The sequence below is a fragment of the Lepisma saccharinum genome, chromosome 1 (genome assembly GCF_977018435.1).
Source record: "Lepisma saccharinum chromosome 1, izLepSacc3.1, whole genome shotgun sequence".
NCBI lineage: Eukaryota > Metazoa > Arthropoda > Insecta > Zygentoma > Lepismatidae > Lepisma > Lepisma saccharinum.
The window spans coordinates 10,753,885-10,772,331 of NC_139229.1; the positions used below are offsets into that span (position 1 = coordinate 10,753,885).

General features: G+C 37.2%; 1 protein-coding gene across 2 annotated transcripts in view; it reads left to right on the forward strand.

Moving 5' to 3' along the window:
• Positions 1–18,447, forward strand: part of Nrx-IV (neurexin-4) — a 114,191-nt gene that overhangs the window by 54,775 nt on the left and 40,969 nt on the right. The window lies entirely within an intron of this gene.

Genomic DNA, 18,447 nt, shown 5'->3' on the forward strand with positions numbered 1-18,447 from the left:
GTTCATCATCTTGCATAATGCACAATGATATATTGACTCTGGATGAGTTTCGCAATCTATCTGTTGGTGTTATGTTTAAATGGAATATTTGTTCTTACATTTATTGTTATTCTGAATCATATTCAACTTGTTAATCAGAATACGTTCACAGTGCTATTTACTTAGACTTGTGAAAGTATTTTGTATTAGAACAAAATACATTCAACATAATAGGGAAAGCAGTGAGTTCTACAAGGGTGTAATGGTGGTGCTGAGTTCAGTGACGTTGTTTCATGCAAACTTATGATGCACTTTTTTTAAAAACTCTATAAGGTGTATGTACATTGTTTCCTTGCTTAAACTAGTGCGTATGATAACTTTTGAGCCACCGTTTCAAGTATTACCATTGAATATTTAATTACTATTGGGTGGGGTTAGCATATGTAGTTTCCAGATACTAAATTTTCTTATCTTTATTTCACATTACTTGCCCTACATGTGTTTCCAAGGAGGATTCTAAATTGTGTTGTTTACTCAGCATTGTGTGAGCAGTTAATGAGCTAATTTAAGTTAAGATAATACTGATTAGTCAGTCTATGATGTGTAGAAGAAAGTGATGATGCATTAGCCAACAAATAACCACCTAGTCCCTACCTGTTGGGAAATATAGGTCAGAGTTTTGTAATGGATGCAGTTTCTATAGTCAGGGAAGTGCTTCATCAGTCTTTTTTGTGAGTAGGAGGGGAGGGGGTTTATCAGTTTGTGTTTATGTATTTTACATACAGGTTGCAAAGAAAGTGCAATGTGTTCAAGATGTAAGATATTGTGATTTGTGCAATTACTAAGCTACAAACGATTCACTGTTTGAGTCCATGAACAGAGCTCTTCGGACGTGGTTTTTCTTTCTGGTTTCGAGATCATTTGCCAGTCAGTCTGTTTTTTCCATGCCATTCACAAGGAGAGGGGAAACTGGCATTCTTGTTGCGCATATTCCACTGGTTATTCCAGTAACCGGGCCTTCTTGATGGCGCAGTGATAGCATCATTGCCTTGTAATTCAAGGGGTCCCAGGTTTGATACCCGGTGGAGGCAGCCACCTTACTGTGGACTTAAAACCAGGGACCTGTAACGTAACGCAATTCATTGGTATTTGTCACCGTTCCAACGAAAATACCAGAACCTCTTGGTAAGGCGAACAGTAACGCTTCTGCTATACCGTTCCGTTCGTACCCGAGAGTGCTTCGGGGACGACAGCTTTGGGTACACAGAGTGGAACGTTAAAATACCCGTACCAGAAAGCATGGAACTTGTTCCTTATCTGAATGCCGGTTCCGTTACGGTACGTACCTCTCCTTAGAATCATACCGGTACAAATTCATGATGGGTATATCTGAACTTTAGGATCGGGTACAATTGTAACAAAACCTATTTTCAACAAATCAAATGGGTATTGAATGGATCCGAAATATATGTCACGTAACTCTTCATTTTAAAACTTTCATTGTTGAATTCTTGAAAAATCGATAAGAACTAATATTAATTGAGGTTGTAGGCAATAAAATATAAATTGTATATATATAAATAAATATGGAATCGTGAGATTTGTTATTAATAATGTTACTTTTATTTAACCAATACACGTAATATTGGGTGCAAGGTGAACATATTTAAAAAAATATTTTCAAGCAAGATATTGAAAGTTCGACATGATGATAGTTTATGTAATTAGAATATTACCAACTAATAATACATGTGGAAAAAAGGGAAAGTTAATGTACGCCATATTGAGAAATGTTACCATCTAAGTTACAGATCTGAAATTCGGGTTTGACCTGGCATTGCCAATCAAAATTATTTTGGTAAAACTGGAAATTAGACGCCATATTGAAAAATGTCACTTCTTAAGATAGAGAAGTGAAATTCGGTTTGGTGGTAGATCTTGCTAATTAGTGCATGTTAAATCAACATGATTGTTGAAAACCGGAAGTTGATGGACGCCATATTGAAAAATGTTACTTCTTAAGATATAGAAGTGAAATTCGGTTTGACGGTAGCTTATGTGAATTAGAGCATGGCAAATTGACATGATTGTGGAAAACCGAAAGTTCATGGACGCCATATTGAAAAACATTACTTCTTAAGATAGATAAGAGAAATTCGATTTGGTGGTAGATCTTGCTAATTAGTGCATGTTAAATCAACATGATTGTGGAAAACCGGAAGTTGATGGACGCCATATTGAAAAACGTTACTTCTTAAGATAGAGAAGAGAAATTTGGTTTGACGGTAGCTTATGTGAATTAGAACATGGCAAATTGACATGATTGTGGAGAACCGGAAGTTCATGGACGCCATATTGAAAAACGTTACTTCTTAAGATAGAGAAGTGAAATTCGATTTGGTGGTAGATCTTGCTAATTAGTGCATGATAAATCAACATGATTGTGGAAAACAGGAAGTTGGTGGACGCCATATTGAAAAATGTTACTTTTAAAGAAAGAGACGTGAAATTCAGTTTGACGATAGCTTATGTGAATTAGAGCATGGCAAATTGACATGATTGTGGAAAACCGGAAGTTCATGGACGCCATATTGAAAAACGTTACTTCTTAAGATAGAGAAGTGAAATTCGATTTGGTGGTAGATCTTGCTAATTAGTGCATGTTAAATCAACATGATTGTGGAAAACAGGAAGTTGGTGGACGCCATATTGAAAAATGTTACTTTTAAAGAAAGAGACGTGAAATTCGATTTGGTGGTAGATCTTGCTAATTAGTGCATGTTAAATCAACATGATTGTGGAAAACCGGAATTTGGTGGACGCCATATTGAAAAACGTTACTTCTTAAGACAGAGGAGTGAAATTTGGTTTGATGGTAGCTTATGGGAATTAGAGCATGACAAATGAACATGATTCTGGAAAACCTGGAGTTTGATGGAATTCATATTTAATTTTTAATAAATAAAAACTAAATCGACACTCAAATGTATTTCTTTTTCAACATGGCGTCTATCAACTTCCAGTTTTACAGACAGCATATGCATTGTCCATGTTCGAATTATTAAGCGCAATAATCTAACCAAATTTTACTTCTTCATCTTAATAAATTGCATTTTTCATTATGCCGTCCATCGACTTTCGGTTTTATAATATCATATAAATTGACCATGTTCTAATTAACATAAGCAATCACCAAAGGAAAGAGGAATATTAAAGTAAATTTTTCCGTTAACGTCCGGTTTTTCCTAATCATGTTGATTTCCAATGCAGTAATATCCATAATATCATAAAACCGAATTTCACTCCTCTATCTTAAGAAGTAACGTATTTCAATATGGCGTCCACCAACTTCCGGTTTTCTGGAATCACGTTGGTTTGCCATGCTCTAATTCCCATAAGCTACCTTCAAGCCGAATTTCACTTCTCCATCTTAAGAAGTAACATTTTTCAATATGGCGTCCATCAACTTCCGGTTTTCCACAATCATGTTGATTTGCCATGCTCTAATTCCCATAAGCTACCTTCAAGCCGAATTTCACTTCTCTATCTTAAGAAGTAACATTTTTCAATATGGCGTCCATCAACTTCCGGTTTTCCACAATCATGTTGATTTGCCATGCTCTAATTCCCATAAGCTACCTTCAAGCCGAATTTCACTTCTCTTTCTTAAGAAGTAACATTTTTCAATATGGCGTCCATCAACTTCCGGTTTTCCGGAATCACGTTGATTTGCCATGCTCTAATTCCCATAAGCTACCTTCAAGCCGAATTTCACTTCTCTATCTTAAGAAGTAACATTTTTCAATATGGCGTCTACCAACTTCCAGTTTTCCGGAATCACGTTGATTTGCCATGCTCTAATTGCCATAAGCTACCTTCAAGCCGAATTTCACCTCTCTATCTTAAGAAGTAACATTTTTGAATATGGCGTCCATCAACTTCCGGTTTTCCACAATCATGTTTATTTGCCATGCTTTAATTAGTATAAGCTATCGTTGAACCGAGTTTCACTTCTCTATCTTAAGAAGTAACATTTTTCAATATGGCGTCCATCAACTTCCGGTTTTCCACAATCCATGTTGATGTAGCCGTGCTCTAATTAGCATAATCTACCTTCAAACTCAATTTCACTTCTCTACCTATTTTAAAAGTAATGGGGCCTACTGCACATGCCTCCTAGTAACAGGTTGCCTGAATGACGAATATCGACCTTCTGCGCAGGTCGTTGTAATTAGTATAATATACATGTGCTTGTTGAAACTAATTGTTTCTATTGTTAATAGTTTGCCAGAGTGACGGTCTTCAAAATTTTTGCATAGCTGATACCATTATTAACAAATTAATGAAAGATAAACTAGATAGCATTTATACATATTTTTCGGATAAATAAAGTCCAGAAAGATCACGAATTACTTTTTTCTAAAGTTATTATAATTAGTTTTAAACAAAGAAGTGTATATTTATCGGTATTCCATTTGCTGCTGTGGAATGTTGATTGACAGTAAACTGTTATGATACGTACTGTAAGTTCCTGTTACAAATGTTACCCGCTTCATCCATTTCTATCCACGTACCGGTATTTTAATAACAAGCGCTGGTCATTGTGCTTCAGTACCGGTTACCAACTTGTGGTTCCATTTCGTACCCGGTAGCCACCGTTCAGGTACAGTATGTACGGGTACGATCGTACCCGTTCCATCCGAGACCCGTTCCACTCAGTACCTGAAGCGAATGGCTCGTTGAGTAACGGTACGCCTAATTTACCCAGGTTGTAGGTAGGTCCAATCTGTCCGGTACTGTGTGGAACGCCAATGCCATTGTAACTCATATCGATAGTTCCGTTCGTAACTTGACAGCGTTACAAGTTGGGTTACGTTACAGGTCCCTGCTTAAAACACTTACGTCAATCAATCATTCAATGTTCTGGTAACTAACCGTTCTCTAAAATGCTTCACAGGGATGCATTGCATAGCAACAAATGTGACAACCAATTACACAAGGAAAACATTCCAAGAAACATTGAAGTGGTTGGTTTATGTAGAATAGTGGCCCTACACATAACTGAGATAAAGTTGTTTCTTGTGCAAGCACCATGTCTCGTACTTGTTGATGGTCGGGTGTAGTAATTAGACCATGTGTGATTTAAAACACAAAGAGTTTTGTTGATTTATATATACACCTGCCGCAAAAATGACTTCGGACCTCACTAACGTTTTCCAGCAGACTCGGGTGCACTTCTTTAAGTTCTGACGCTGTCAGTCGAGGGTTTTTATTTCTTTCTTTCATTAGGAGAGTGTCTGTAGATTTGGTTGTTTTTCTTTGCCTCCCACCACCGAATTTGTGCATTGGAATGAGAGTCTGAGGCAGTCCTCGGCGGCTGCCAGTACCTTCATTATGGTTGATTTTGCACGACCTGTTTGTTTACATGTCGTTTTTATCGGGACGTTTTCACTTCGCCATGCAGTAATGCTGGCTTACTACAGTACTTTCCCGGCATATCACAAATAACACATGTACAGTAGTCAATACAGTAGGAAAATATCCAACACAACACACGAAAACAGAGCAATTTATCATGTACACTACAGCTGAAAGTCACCCTTTCTGTGTCAACTAACGAAATGAAATGAACTCTCATATCAGCAGTAATACACTGTTGGCAGATATGTTCATGAAGAAACGATTCCATGTTGGAAACAAAACAGCCCTAGATACAAGGCTACAAAGTGATAGACTGCCTACTACTGCAGATTTCACATGAGGTCCGAAGTCATTTTGTGGCGGGTGTACGTGGGTTGTAAATTTAAAAATGTCAACACTGTCAGGAATGGGTCCATGTGCTATCAGTTAGCATTGTCAGTTGGCTCCCATGTCTATATGTGTGCTGTGAGTGCTGTTGTGTATGTACAAGGTTGAAATGAGCAATTTTGTGTACTGCCCTTAAACATGTTTTAAAACTGATTTCAGATCAAAATCCAGATGGATCATGGTAGAAATGCTCGAGAATGTCATCAAGTCTTGCATGAAGCATGTAGCAACAATACATAGCCATATCTGATTGTTGCACAATGGGTAAGGACATTTCTTGAGGAAATTTTGATGTGTCTGAGAACAATCTCAATCTGAGGAAAATTGCATGCTGGATTCTCCATATTGTCACCATTGTGCAACCGTCAGGTATGGCTAGGTATTGCTGCTACAGGCTTCATGCAAGTCTTGATGTCATTCTCATACATTTTTGCCACAGGCCATCTGGATTTTGATCTAACGTCAGTTTTACCTTTGTAAACATGTTTTAGGGCAGTACACAAATTTGTGTTAATTTCAAACTCATACATTAACAACAGCACTCACTCCACCGACCACTTTTGGCACTCCACGCATCTGCATGGTCCCCAACTGACAATGCTCACTGCCTGATAGAACATGGACGGTGTTGTCACCTATTCCTGACAGTGTTGCTGCTTTTAAATTGACAGCCCACATATTATTAACTTACAACAGATTCCATGTCACTTCATAAAAATTGATCTGCAGTTAAACTTTGTGTGCTAGTATACAGGCAACTTTCTCATATGAGATGGATATAATTTGTGCACCACAATGTTACTAAAATTTGTACAATAAGAACGTAAAAAAGTAACAATTTAATTTGTCATAAAGGACTCTTTCTTGTGGGTTAGGCATGTCTTTTTGCATCCACCTTCTAGTAAATAAAACATGAGTATGTTTTTTTGCTCACCTGGTCTGAAATATTCGATGGAAAGAAAATTAACATAAGAATGAATGATCGTGGGGAGAGTGATAGTTCTTTCTTTTCTCTGCAGGTGGCGTCACCTTATCTTGATTGGGTACATGGTAGAAGAGAGAGAAAAGGATAAGAACTATTTTCCAGTACCAGTTAGTTTAAGTTTAGTTCAAAATGAGCGTAAGGTGGGCGTTTAATTTCGGAGCGTGGAACCCTTCCGAGAAAGAGCTGTTGTTAGTGTCAAGGTGTATACAACAGGAAGAGAAAGATAGGATTGGCAGATTTGTTTACAGAAAGGATGCAAAAGCATCCCTAAGTGGGCGTTTACTAATGCGAAAGTATCTTCACGAAACAGTCTCTCTGCCATATTCCAAGATACATCTAGGTCGGGACGAGAATGGGAAGCCGTATTTGGTTAACAAGCTTCGGAATCAAAATTATGTCAATTTCAATGTTTCGCATCAGGGTAATTTTGCTGTGTTGGCCGCGGAAATAGGAACCGTCGGCGTAGATGTCATGAAGTTGGAATACAGTGGCGGAAAAAGCGTGACTGAGTTTTTCAGGATCATGTCCCGTCAGTTTTCCCCACAGGAGTGGTTTACGATCAAATCTGCTGGGACTGAGCAAGATATGCTTGCGATGTTTTGCAGACACTGGTGTTTGAAAGAAAGTTATGTAAAAGCTGTAGGTACTGGCATCACTGTCGACCTGCAGAGGATCAGTTTCCACGTTGTGACGCCGGCTTTGAAAATTGGCCACGTTGTGTGCGATACGAAATTAACAGTGGAGGACCAGCACATGAAAGACTGGGTTTTCGAGGAGTCACTGCTTGATAGCGAGCACTGTGTCGCTGTTGCTCTCAAAGCTAATTCGGACAATAAACATATCTGTAGTCCATTATTTCAACAACTGATGCTTCATGAACTTATGAAAAGTGCTGAGCCTTTGTTGCCAGAAGACCCTGTATATTGCGCCAACTTTTTAGCAAAAGAGGAAAGGCCATGATGATATAGTTATAAGGCCATTAAAAAAAATCATGTTTTTTAGTCTTGTAGGAACAGACGATCTTTCAGGTTTTGACTTAGTGACTCTATACTTCTGCCACTAAAATATGTGTTAATACCACTTGCTGCCATTTAAGCAGGCCACTCCAGCTTATTCCCAATGCTACATTCTACTCTTTTTAATCGAATATTTTTGAAATTGCACATCTTTATTTATTTTGACATTGTAACATTACATCATCATTTAATTTCTTTAATATATTTATCAAACAAAAAATAAACCTATGATTTTTGCTAAACAGCATGTTAAGAATTTGATTTCTGTAAACGTTTTAAACTAAACATGTGTTATTTAAAAACATTCTAGCAAACCTCTGCCGGCCTGCATGGCAGCATGGTAGGCACAGCATGCTATGATGTAATGGGTGTCAGGTTCAGATTCCAGCCAGGGCATGGTTGTTCTTTGTAAGTGCCCCTTTATCAATTTAATCATATTGTCATTCATCCTCATTTGTGATTAGCCAAAACTGGCAGAAATGCAAAGTAAAATAAACAAAATCAGGTTATAATGACATTGATTGGTAATTTTGTAACATATTTTTACTTGGGTTGATTTTTGCTATTTTTACCTTCGTCGGAAAGATACCATTCACAATGCAGTCATAAATAGATATTCTAAAATAGGTGCTAGCAACTCGTTGATTTCTTTTATTACTTTGACTGGAAATTCATCTCATACAGCTTTTGAGTCTTTTAAATTCCGTATTTCTTTCAATATTTCATTTCTTGTGTTTGGTGTTAGAAACATGCTTTCTAGAGTGGCCTGTTTAGATTTATGCAAAAATTTGAATGGGTTATATTAGTAATAATTTTTAAGCATCTCTTATATTGAATCTATTGTTGCTACAAGCCTAAAGAACATGAATTGCAACATGTGATAATCTGATCTTAACATGACTCCTATTTTCATGTTAGGGGGAATAAAAAAATGCGGTTGATAATAAGAAGGCGTAAGTGAGTTACTAACATAATTTCTGCGAAACTTACTTGTAAATGTTCTATTAATTTCGGTGGCATCTGCTACCATCCACTTTGGAACTTGATGTTTCACTGTTGGGTTGACTTTAGGTTCCTGTTGTTTCCTCGCTTACTGCTTAGTGGTTGTGCTCCTAGCGGTAAACGAGGAAACAGCGGGAACTGGAACTAAACCCAACAGTGAAACATCGAGTTCCCAAGTGGATGGTGGCAGACACCACCGAAATGGGGCTCCCGTTGCGTCCCTAAATAATTTTGTTCGTCATTTGGTTGCCCTAAGCTTTACATTGGAACATTGGGTGCCTAGTCAAACATTATTTTCAATGAAGGTACGAAATTTCTCATGTAAATCGATAATAAAAATGGGTTTAGCAAACCTTGAAGATAATGTAGCCAGTCATAAGTTTCCGAACATTATATTCTCCTGAACCTAAGAATTAATATATTAAAGCGCAATGGAATGGTTGCGAAAACGAGCTAAATATAGTACGTTTATGCACAAAGAACACTAAACCTGACGTCATTTGGGTCGTCTCTAGCTGCCATGGGTTGATAGTACAAAAATTTAGATTTTTACACTATGCTTTGCTTTTTCTCTGGTTGCGAGCATGTGTAATTCAACAGCGGGTAGAAATCGAAGAAACTCCCAACATTATAAAGGAAAAATGTATTAAGTACGTAAATGCATGATATATACACTATGACTGACATAATTGATATTAACGTGTGTTTTCATTGTATTAAGCAGGGATTCTCCCCTCGTATTTTCGTCCTTCTTTTTCTTGGTAACAACAATTTTAAAATTATAATACCTGTATATAAGATAGCCCTAGAGATTGCGAGACATGAAACAAGAAAAAATATTTTATGTAGTAACTATTCTTGACGATTAATGTGTGTATATAAAAAAAAGGACCATATATACTAGCTATGTGGAAAAGTATTATATCAGGTGAAAAAAAAAACTATAAAAATAAAAGTACAGTCGCGTGGAATTATTATGCATTACTCTTGACCGGATTCTCAACAATAGATCACTTAAATTGTGAAAATTGCAAGTGACGTAAAAAAGTGCTGTGCAAATTTTAAGGCTTCTTTGAGTTCCGATATCTTTTCTGTTGTTGACGATTGTCTTTTCAAAAGTCTTACTCTTACAGCACTGATTATTCAACTATTATATTCAGACATCATTTCTGATATTAAGATGGTATTAAACTTGCTATTTAATGTAATAGTAGAACGTTCGGCATCAAATTCCCCATGTATTCAAATGGGAGAACAACTACCAATCAAAAGCGTGGGGACGCAACAGGGGTGCTGCCACATACAATAGTTTGCTTTGACCAGGCCCATTAATAGAACGTTTACAAGTAAGTTTTGCGGAGATTCTTTTAGTAACTCACTTACGTCTTATGAATCCTTTGTTAAGTCTGTTAGGTTGTGGGATTTTAAATAATATAAGAAGAGGTCACTTAGTAATAACATAGTATTGTTCTTTTTATACTCTGTATTTCAAAATATAATCCATGGTGTTGGGATAAATTCATGTTTATAACTTCTTTAATCATACATCAGAGGTGTTAAGTTTATAATGAAACAAATATACATGATGAATAAAAGTACTTTGGTTCAAGGTAATTGTGCTTTTTTTATTCACTATTCATATATTTGCTAGTGATAACCATGGTGCTGTATTCCACTCAATATACTTTTGTTACATAAGATATCTTTTGGCACATATAGGATATATTATAGATTACTTAAAAGCTATATGAGAGCAGTGTCCAACAGACATTAAAAACATACATTGGGATTGAATTTGAAAATTATTAGCCCAGGGGTTGCCTTTGTAACTCAGTGTTAACAGCATAAGTCCTACTAAAAGACCCAACTTCAGTCCATGCTTGAGCCGTAGTTTCAGCATAACTTTTCGGAAAATTATAGTTTTACATGTGTGCTTTGTATCACTTTAGCTTTATTTGAAGGTCTTAAACTCTCATAGTTTGATACTGAGAAATAATGGAATGGTTTTTTGTAAGTTCTCAGTGTGTGGATGGATTCATATAAGTTTTCTGTACGTGTTCTTTTCTTCTTCATTTTTTTAAAAAATATTTACCATAGCTTGTGTTACATTATTTGCTGAACTTGTGTATTTAAATGCACAATAAAAACGTGGAATGAAAATAACATAACATAATCCTTTTATGCACCAAGGAAACATGCACCTTTTTAGATAATAATTTCAGTCACCCCATTGCACCTTTGTAGTCCACACATTGCAGTATAGTTAATTTTAAAAGTAACCAATTCTATATGCGTTTTGTAACACATGAAAAGTTTTCATAATCCTGTTCAACATGCGTGTTGTGGTAAAGTAACATGGAAATTTTTTCTTCGGTCATGTTCAAAAGTATTTTGTACCTAACCTGGTGTACCTCTATGTAGTTTGTACAATCAGTTATAAATGAGGCAGCATATTTCTAAAAAAAGAGGCATGAATTGTAGTAAACATTGTTTATTCATTGATGCTCAGTAGTGCTTTTTGATTGGTAGAATGAATGCATTAAGTGAGCAGTTGTAGTTAACATAGATGACTTGTAGTAGCTGCTTTTAGAGCTGATAAATGATACGAAATGCAAGAGAAGGAAATAGCTCGTGTCAGATACTGTAGAACTCTATAGTAATAATTTAGATTATCTCTTGCTATCAACCATATTTTCTTTGAAAATTGTTTTTCTTCAAACTTCAGTGTAGTGAAAGTAGGTATTCGAGACGTTATTCTAAGTACCTCCAACTCCAAGCATGCTAAGAGTAATTATTCCCAGAAAGAAGTGGAAATACTGGGTGACCGTAAAGTAACTCTATTTAAAAATATTTATAAAACTTTTGTAAATAATGCTGCATTTGATGAAAGAAAATATGTTGTGATCCCTAACGTGGTAGAATTTAATTGCTAATTTGTGCTTTCTTCTCATGGTGATCTGATGTTTGACACCACGTTAGTGTGCTCAGCTGGCATCCTGTTAAGAAGTGTGGCAGTCCTTGGTACAGGTGCAAAGATGGTAGTGGGGTGTAAATGAACCTTTTGCTTCCATGGATGCCCAGACCATCAGAAACTGCAATTGTAAGCTGACGACTATGGGATTTTGAAATAACATATTCTGCACCATCTGCAAGATTTTCTCCTTCAATGTGGATGTTGAGGGCCAACCGCTTCTGCAAATATCTGCTACAAATCCCGTAGTCATCAGCTTACAATTGCAGTTTCTGACTGTCTGGGCATCCGCTGAAGCACGAGGTCCATGAACACCCACCACCATCTTTGCACCTGTTCCACTGACTGGCACACTCACGCAGTGTCAGACATTGGCTCATTATGGGCTGCTCTTGTCACAGTGAGGAGAAAGCCCAAAAAATTAGCAATTAAATTCTACCACTTTAGGGATCACAATACATTTCCTTTCATGCAAATGTGGCACTATTTACAAAAGTTGTAAGATTTTTCAATAGAGAGTTACTTTCCAACCACCTTGCATATTACTGTACATACTCATTAATTTGTGGGAATTAGGTTGGAATTCTCCATGGATTCTGAGTAATTTTTTGCCATAAGCATAAAAAATTAGTTATACCCAGTGTTCATTTTTAACGACTACAAACTGTTCATAAATGTAATGTGTGTTCATTATAGTTCCGTGAAATGTGTCTCTTACTTTTGCCAGAGATTCAGAAGACAATGAAGTGAGGTCCCATGTAACAGATTTAATCTTGTGATGATCATTACGGCCAGTGTGTCGTACCTTTTGTGGTAAAATTCAGCTCCATTCCCTGTGTGACAAATGTCAGTATTTTTTGCAAGAAATACCAAACACTTAAAGGGAAACAACACTTTTGTTATTGAAATTACAATTTTTAATGTTTCTTTCAAAAAGTTGTTTGAAGATAATAAAGGTAATCGACGGGTCTTGACTGCTTTCATTTGAAAATTCCCAAAATTTCATGGGGGGAGGGGGTTGTAACACCATCAGCCCCCACCCTTGCCCCACTGAGCACTGGGTGCATTGTTAATTCATTTAGTCCCATTGCTGCTCTTTTGCAGCTTTCCAGATGGGGATGAGGAATATATAGAGATATAAGAAATGTGAAATAACTAAAATGTAAGTAACATATCACAGGTTTTTTAAAATGCTTCAAATAATATTTTAATGGCCCAAAAACCTAAATTGTCGATGTTAAATAACCCTCAAATATTACTGTGAACACTAACTCGGGCTTGTAAGGTGTACCGCAGTTGAAAATAATTTACTGAAGCTGGTATGGGAAGTCTTGATACTTGGCAACACTGTATATTGGTGTCATACTTGCCTCGATGGATTTTGTGGGAAGTCTTGACACTTGGCAACACTGTATATCTCATCATAGTGTCATACTTGCCTTGATGGATTTTGAAAAGTTACATGAACCATCAGCTTTTTGTTGCTTTATTTTCTTTTTTGCAATGTACTCTGAAATGATTTTTTGCAAGATTGTATTCAGTAAAATATTTTGCACATTTTCACACATTTTTATCAGTTCTGAATGGCAACAATAATAGCTTCGGAAAGACACAAGTACTAAACACGTTTCACTTTTTTGATGGAGACATTTTGTATAACCATATTCTTCTATTTTATTTCCGTTCAGTTATTTTCAATAATGTTGCATATACTTAACTCATTTGAGTAACATGCAAATTTGAAGATGTATTTATTAGTATATTAAAGCATTTCAGAATGTCAAGAAATTTTGTAAATTCATGATGAAGTAAGTTTTTGCTCTGCCAAATTAATTAGGAACCCAGGTTTAGTTTTTAAACCAATTTCTCTGAGGTTCTGAGTTGAAGTCTCCTAGCCATAGCATTGATGTTGGCTCATCTAATTCATTAATCCTTGTGGCCACAGTTAACCTAAAGAAGTTGAAAAAGCAACGATAAACAACCAAAATACGGGACATCTTATTATTGGTAGAGTCGTGGTGGTGTTGTGGTTAGGGTACTGACTGCCACATGGGAGATTTGGGTTCGTTTCCCAGGGTGAATGATCTAAGACCAGGATTTTTCAGCCTTGGGCTCAACCAGCCTCAAATAAATGGCTACCGCAGGGTAAAGGTGGGCAGAGCATGATGCTGATCACAACTCCAAAATAGCCCAGATCGAAGAATGTGTGGTGCCTTACCCCTCACATCTCCCAATATATGCCTCATGGCATGGTGCACAGGGAAAATTACCTTTTTATTTTATTGGGATTTTTTTGTTAACCTTATTGGCTGATGTATTATACATTGGAAAGATAAGAAGCTATCTACTGCAGACTTTGACTTTGCATAACACAGTGTGAGCACCTCATTCAAGCAGTTTTTGCACAAGACTTGTAACCACATGGCACGTATGCACACTTGGCCCATAGATGAAAACACACTGCAGCAGTATCATGTTAAACTTTTTTATATGTTTTCCCATTTTCATTCTACCCCGCCTATAGCGAAAGTTATTTGCAGAAACCATACAATATATATTGCTTAATCTACATGTACAGGGTCCATTCTGAAAGTATCCGAACTTATTTATTTGCAAACAATTTATTGATGACAATTACAACTGCTGTCAATATTCTTCAATGTAGGCACCTTAAGCCTCAATACAGCGAGTATAGCGACTTTTCCACTGTTCACAGCAGTCCTGGAAGTCCTTGACTGACACTCTCTTTAATGCTGCAGTCGTGGCAGCTTGAACCTCTTCAATTGATGTAAAATGCTTCCCTTTGAGCACTCTTTTGACCTTGGGAAACAAAAAGAAGTTGGATGGTGCCAAGTCCAGGCTGTAAGGGGGATGAGGCAGCATTGTCACGCGTACGTTGGCCAAAAACTCACCTACCAACAGTGCTGTGTGAGCCGGCGCATTGTCGTGGTGAAGCACCCACCTGTCGGCGATGTCAGACCGGACGTGCTGGACCCTCTGTCGGAGACGCTAAAGCACTGTTTTGTAGTAAGCTGCATTCACGGTGGTCCCAGCAGATACAAACTCTTTGTGCACGACCCCCTTCGCATTGAAAAGGACAAGGAGCATTGTCTTCACCTTTGATTTTGACATCCTGGCCTTTTTTTGACGAGGGGACGTGGGGGTGTGCCATTCTGAACTTTGTCTCTTGCTTTTGGGGTTGTAAGCCTTCCGTAGCATGGTTAAAGTCTCCGTAAAGTTTTTTTTTTCAATGTAACAAATTTCACAGTGTAGCGCTGTTCCAACGTGCGCTCCATTTTCACCAAATCCACCAACTGCAAATTCTCGATGCGACGATTTTTCAGTGTACACAACATTTTAGCGATTGCACCTCAACCACTGCTCGCAGGCAACTGAGCGAGGCCTTGTTTGAAGGTTAAGGTCACCACTGCCACCTGGCGCAGCTTACCTGAACCCTCGACCGATTCTCGCACCGTGCTGCAGACAGTTCGGATACTTTCAGAACGGACCCTGTAATATTACATTTCACATGACCTCCGTGGCTGAGTGGTTAGCACATCATGCTATAATGCCAGGGATCTCAGGTTCGAATCCCATCCTGGACATTTGTGTTCTTTGTGAGTGTTCCTTCATCTGATTATCACTCATCCTCATCTTCGCGATTAGCCAAAAGTGGCAGAAAAGTGAAGTAAATAACCCAAATCAATCAGTATTATATTTCAGTAATAGCACATCACTCTATAATTTGTTCAATCCCCCCCTCATAATCTTTGTATGCAATTAATGTGTGCATAAATTCCATCAATCTTCGAAAGCAAATTGTTGTGGAGTGCAATTTTTTTTTTTACAGTAGATCTGAGCCAATGCCAATTTTGATGTATCAGTTTCACAAAGTATCAATTTGGCCTCCCCGATGGCACAGTGGTAGCGTCGTCGCTTTGTAATCAAGGAGTCCCCGGTTTGATACCTGGTGGAGGCACACAATAGTTCGGATCCCACTTTAAACTGTAGGTCCAGTCCCGATTAGCCTTACTGTGCATAAAGTGGACTTAAAACACCAATCAATCAATCACAAAGTATCAATTAAATTCAATACCCAATTCTAGCTGATACTTTTTTGCAATCTCTCTTGTAGAGTCTGCAAAAATACCATGCAACACTTTCATAAAATCTAATTATCGTGGAATTTCAATTAATTTTGCACCAATTTCTTCCAAAAAATTAATTTCATTATTAAACAGCTAAGTTAATTAGCTATTCCTATTATATGTAAGTAATGTGATGTGATATAATTGCAATGGAATACTTTTATGTTAATATTTATAAATATTCTGAATAACTCTTAACTATTACAACTTTCAAGCACCAGTATCAGAACAGGAAGAGTATTAACATGTGTATGGTCTTTAAAGTGGTAATGGTTTGGTCCTGGGTTATAGTCGAATGCTAAACCTTGTAATTTATATGCTTTTTGTAATGTGCACACAAGTCCCCTTATTGTAATCCAAATGTTTACACTTTATGTACAATAGGTAATCTGAATGTTTTAAGGGCATTAATATGACTTAAATATAACTTTACTGCAGTTACAGTGGTTCCAACCAAAGAATGTACTTGGAAATTCTATTTTTATCTTTTCTGTCGAAAGCCAGGGAAGGTCACATGAACCACTGAGCCAATCTGCTTTGTCCAGTTGCAGTGGTGGTGGTGGGGGATGGGAGGAATTCTTGTAGTATTCTGCATTGCCAAATGTTTCGTTTTGAGTCGTTTTCGAAACAGTTGGCACCCTCAACAAGGGCAAGCCTAATGGTTGCTGCCGCTTTGCAAGCAAATGGGTCTCCGATTCCCTGCCTCTCCCTGAAATACAAGCGAAGGGTGCATGCTGACAGGAAGAGGTGTCGTGTACGACTGAACAAAAATCAGGCATGTAGCAACACCGTTTTTTCCCCCTTGAACTGGAGGCAGAAAGTCTGGGTTACCTCAAGTCCGTTCTTTGGCCGGATGGATTTTAACTGTTTAAAAATGATTGGTGAACAAGTTCTTCATTCATTATTGATACTAGTAGTATTTAGCAGTTTGATCAAATTACTATTATCTAGTGTTAAATGTAAGGAAATATACAGTTTTAAAAGTCCTGCAAGATTCTAAATATCTACTAACTTTTAAAGTAATTGGTTTATTATAACTAAATATTGTTTGTTACAGAGAGGAAGTAAAATTAATTCATGATGGATGCGGGAAACGTAGTTTTGGTATTACCTACGTGAAATTTCATATTTCCTCGTTGCACAATTTAATAGTTATTTCCAATTAATTTCATAGGCTCACTGCCTTCATTCACTAAGCGTACGGCATTTGGAGCGTAGATGGTAGCGTGTCACTTCGTAGTGAATGAAGGCAGTGAGCCTATGAAATTAATTGGAAATAACGATTAAATTGTGCAATGCGGAAATAAATTTCATGTAGGCAATAATTTTAAATTAATGTTTGATTTGGTTTGGTTCATTGCCAGATCTCCAGCTGAGCACCATTCACATCCAAACACACTTGCAATTTCCGTTTGAATCTGAGAATTTGGCTTCTGACGGTGCTTGTCCGAAATGTTGTGAAGTGCTTGGACAGCCTGAGGTCTGGCGATGAACCAAACCACATCAAACATTAATTTTAAAGTTTCCTCTGTGTAACAAACAATATTTTGTTGTAATAAACCTATTAATTTAAAAGTTATAGGTTTTTAGAATCCTGCGGACTTTTAAAACACCCTGTATTTCATTAAATTCAATCCATTACTGATTCCTATGTATCGGCACTGGGGTTGTAAATTGCACTAGTTTGAAATAAAGACTAAGTGTAACATATTAAAAAGTAGCAGTCTCCAGAGCAGACATTAAAGGTGAAATTGATGGTCAAACATTGTTCCAACAAGACTTGGTGTGTACGCAGTGTCCCTCAAAGATCTGTACAAGTTTGTTTTTGCACATGCAAGAAAGAAGTACTTTGAATAATGACAAAGCAGCGCTGAGAAATTCGTGGGCACTTGCAAGGAAGGGTACCCAGATGTCATGCAATTCTTATTTCTATGTAGAGCATTTGATAGACAATATTGAAATATAAATACTACAACATCTATTGCTGCTATGGACAGTAAGCAGTGCACCTTAAAATATAGGCTCTCTGTGCATTGACTAAAATAGAATCTGTCTACTTGTTGATCAGGTCATCAGCTGTATGTTTTAAATAGACATCCAAATTGCCCCAGATTTTGTATGCATTGGTCGTTCTCTTCACAAGGGATTCAGTTCTTTCTTGTTTTGGTGGTGATGGAGTATTCAAAGCACTACTGTTTCTTGAGTATCGACTAATGATGGTCTTTGTCCTGGAAATAAACACTTTTCCTACTTGTAAAACTGGATCATCAACGAAATCACTATCAGTTTCTTCAAGATCACGGTCTTCTTCATTGTATCTAAATATATCCATTTGGCTGATATGCGGAGAGAGGCAATTCACCCTAATAAGCTTACGGATCATTTTACTGTACAGTTTTTTGTAGTGTACATGCCTGACGAAGCTACCAGACAGGAGGTGAAATCGATTGCAAACAAATACTATGTGGAAAAATGAACAGTAAGCTTTTTAGAGTGAATTGTCTTCTTCGTTTATCGTAAAAGTGTGTTAAACTCTTC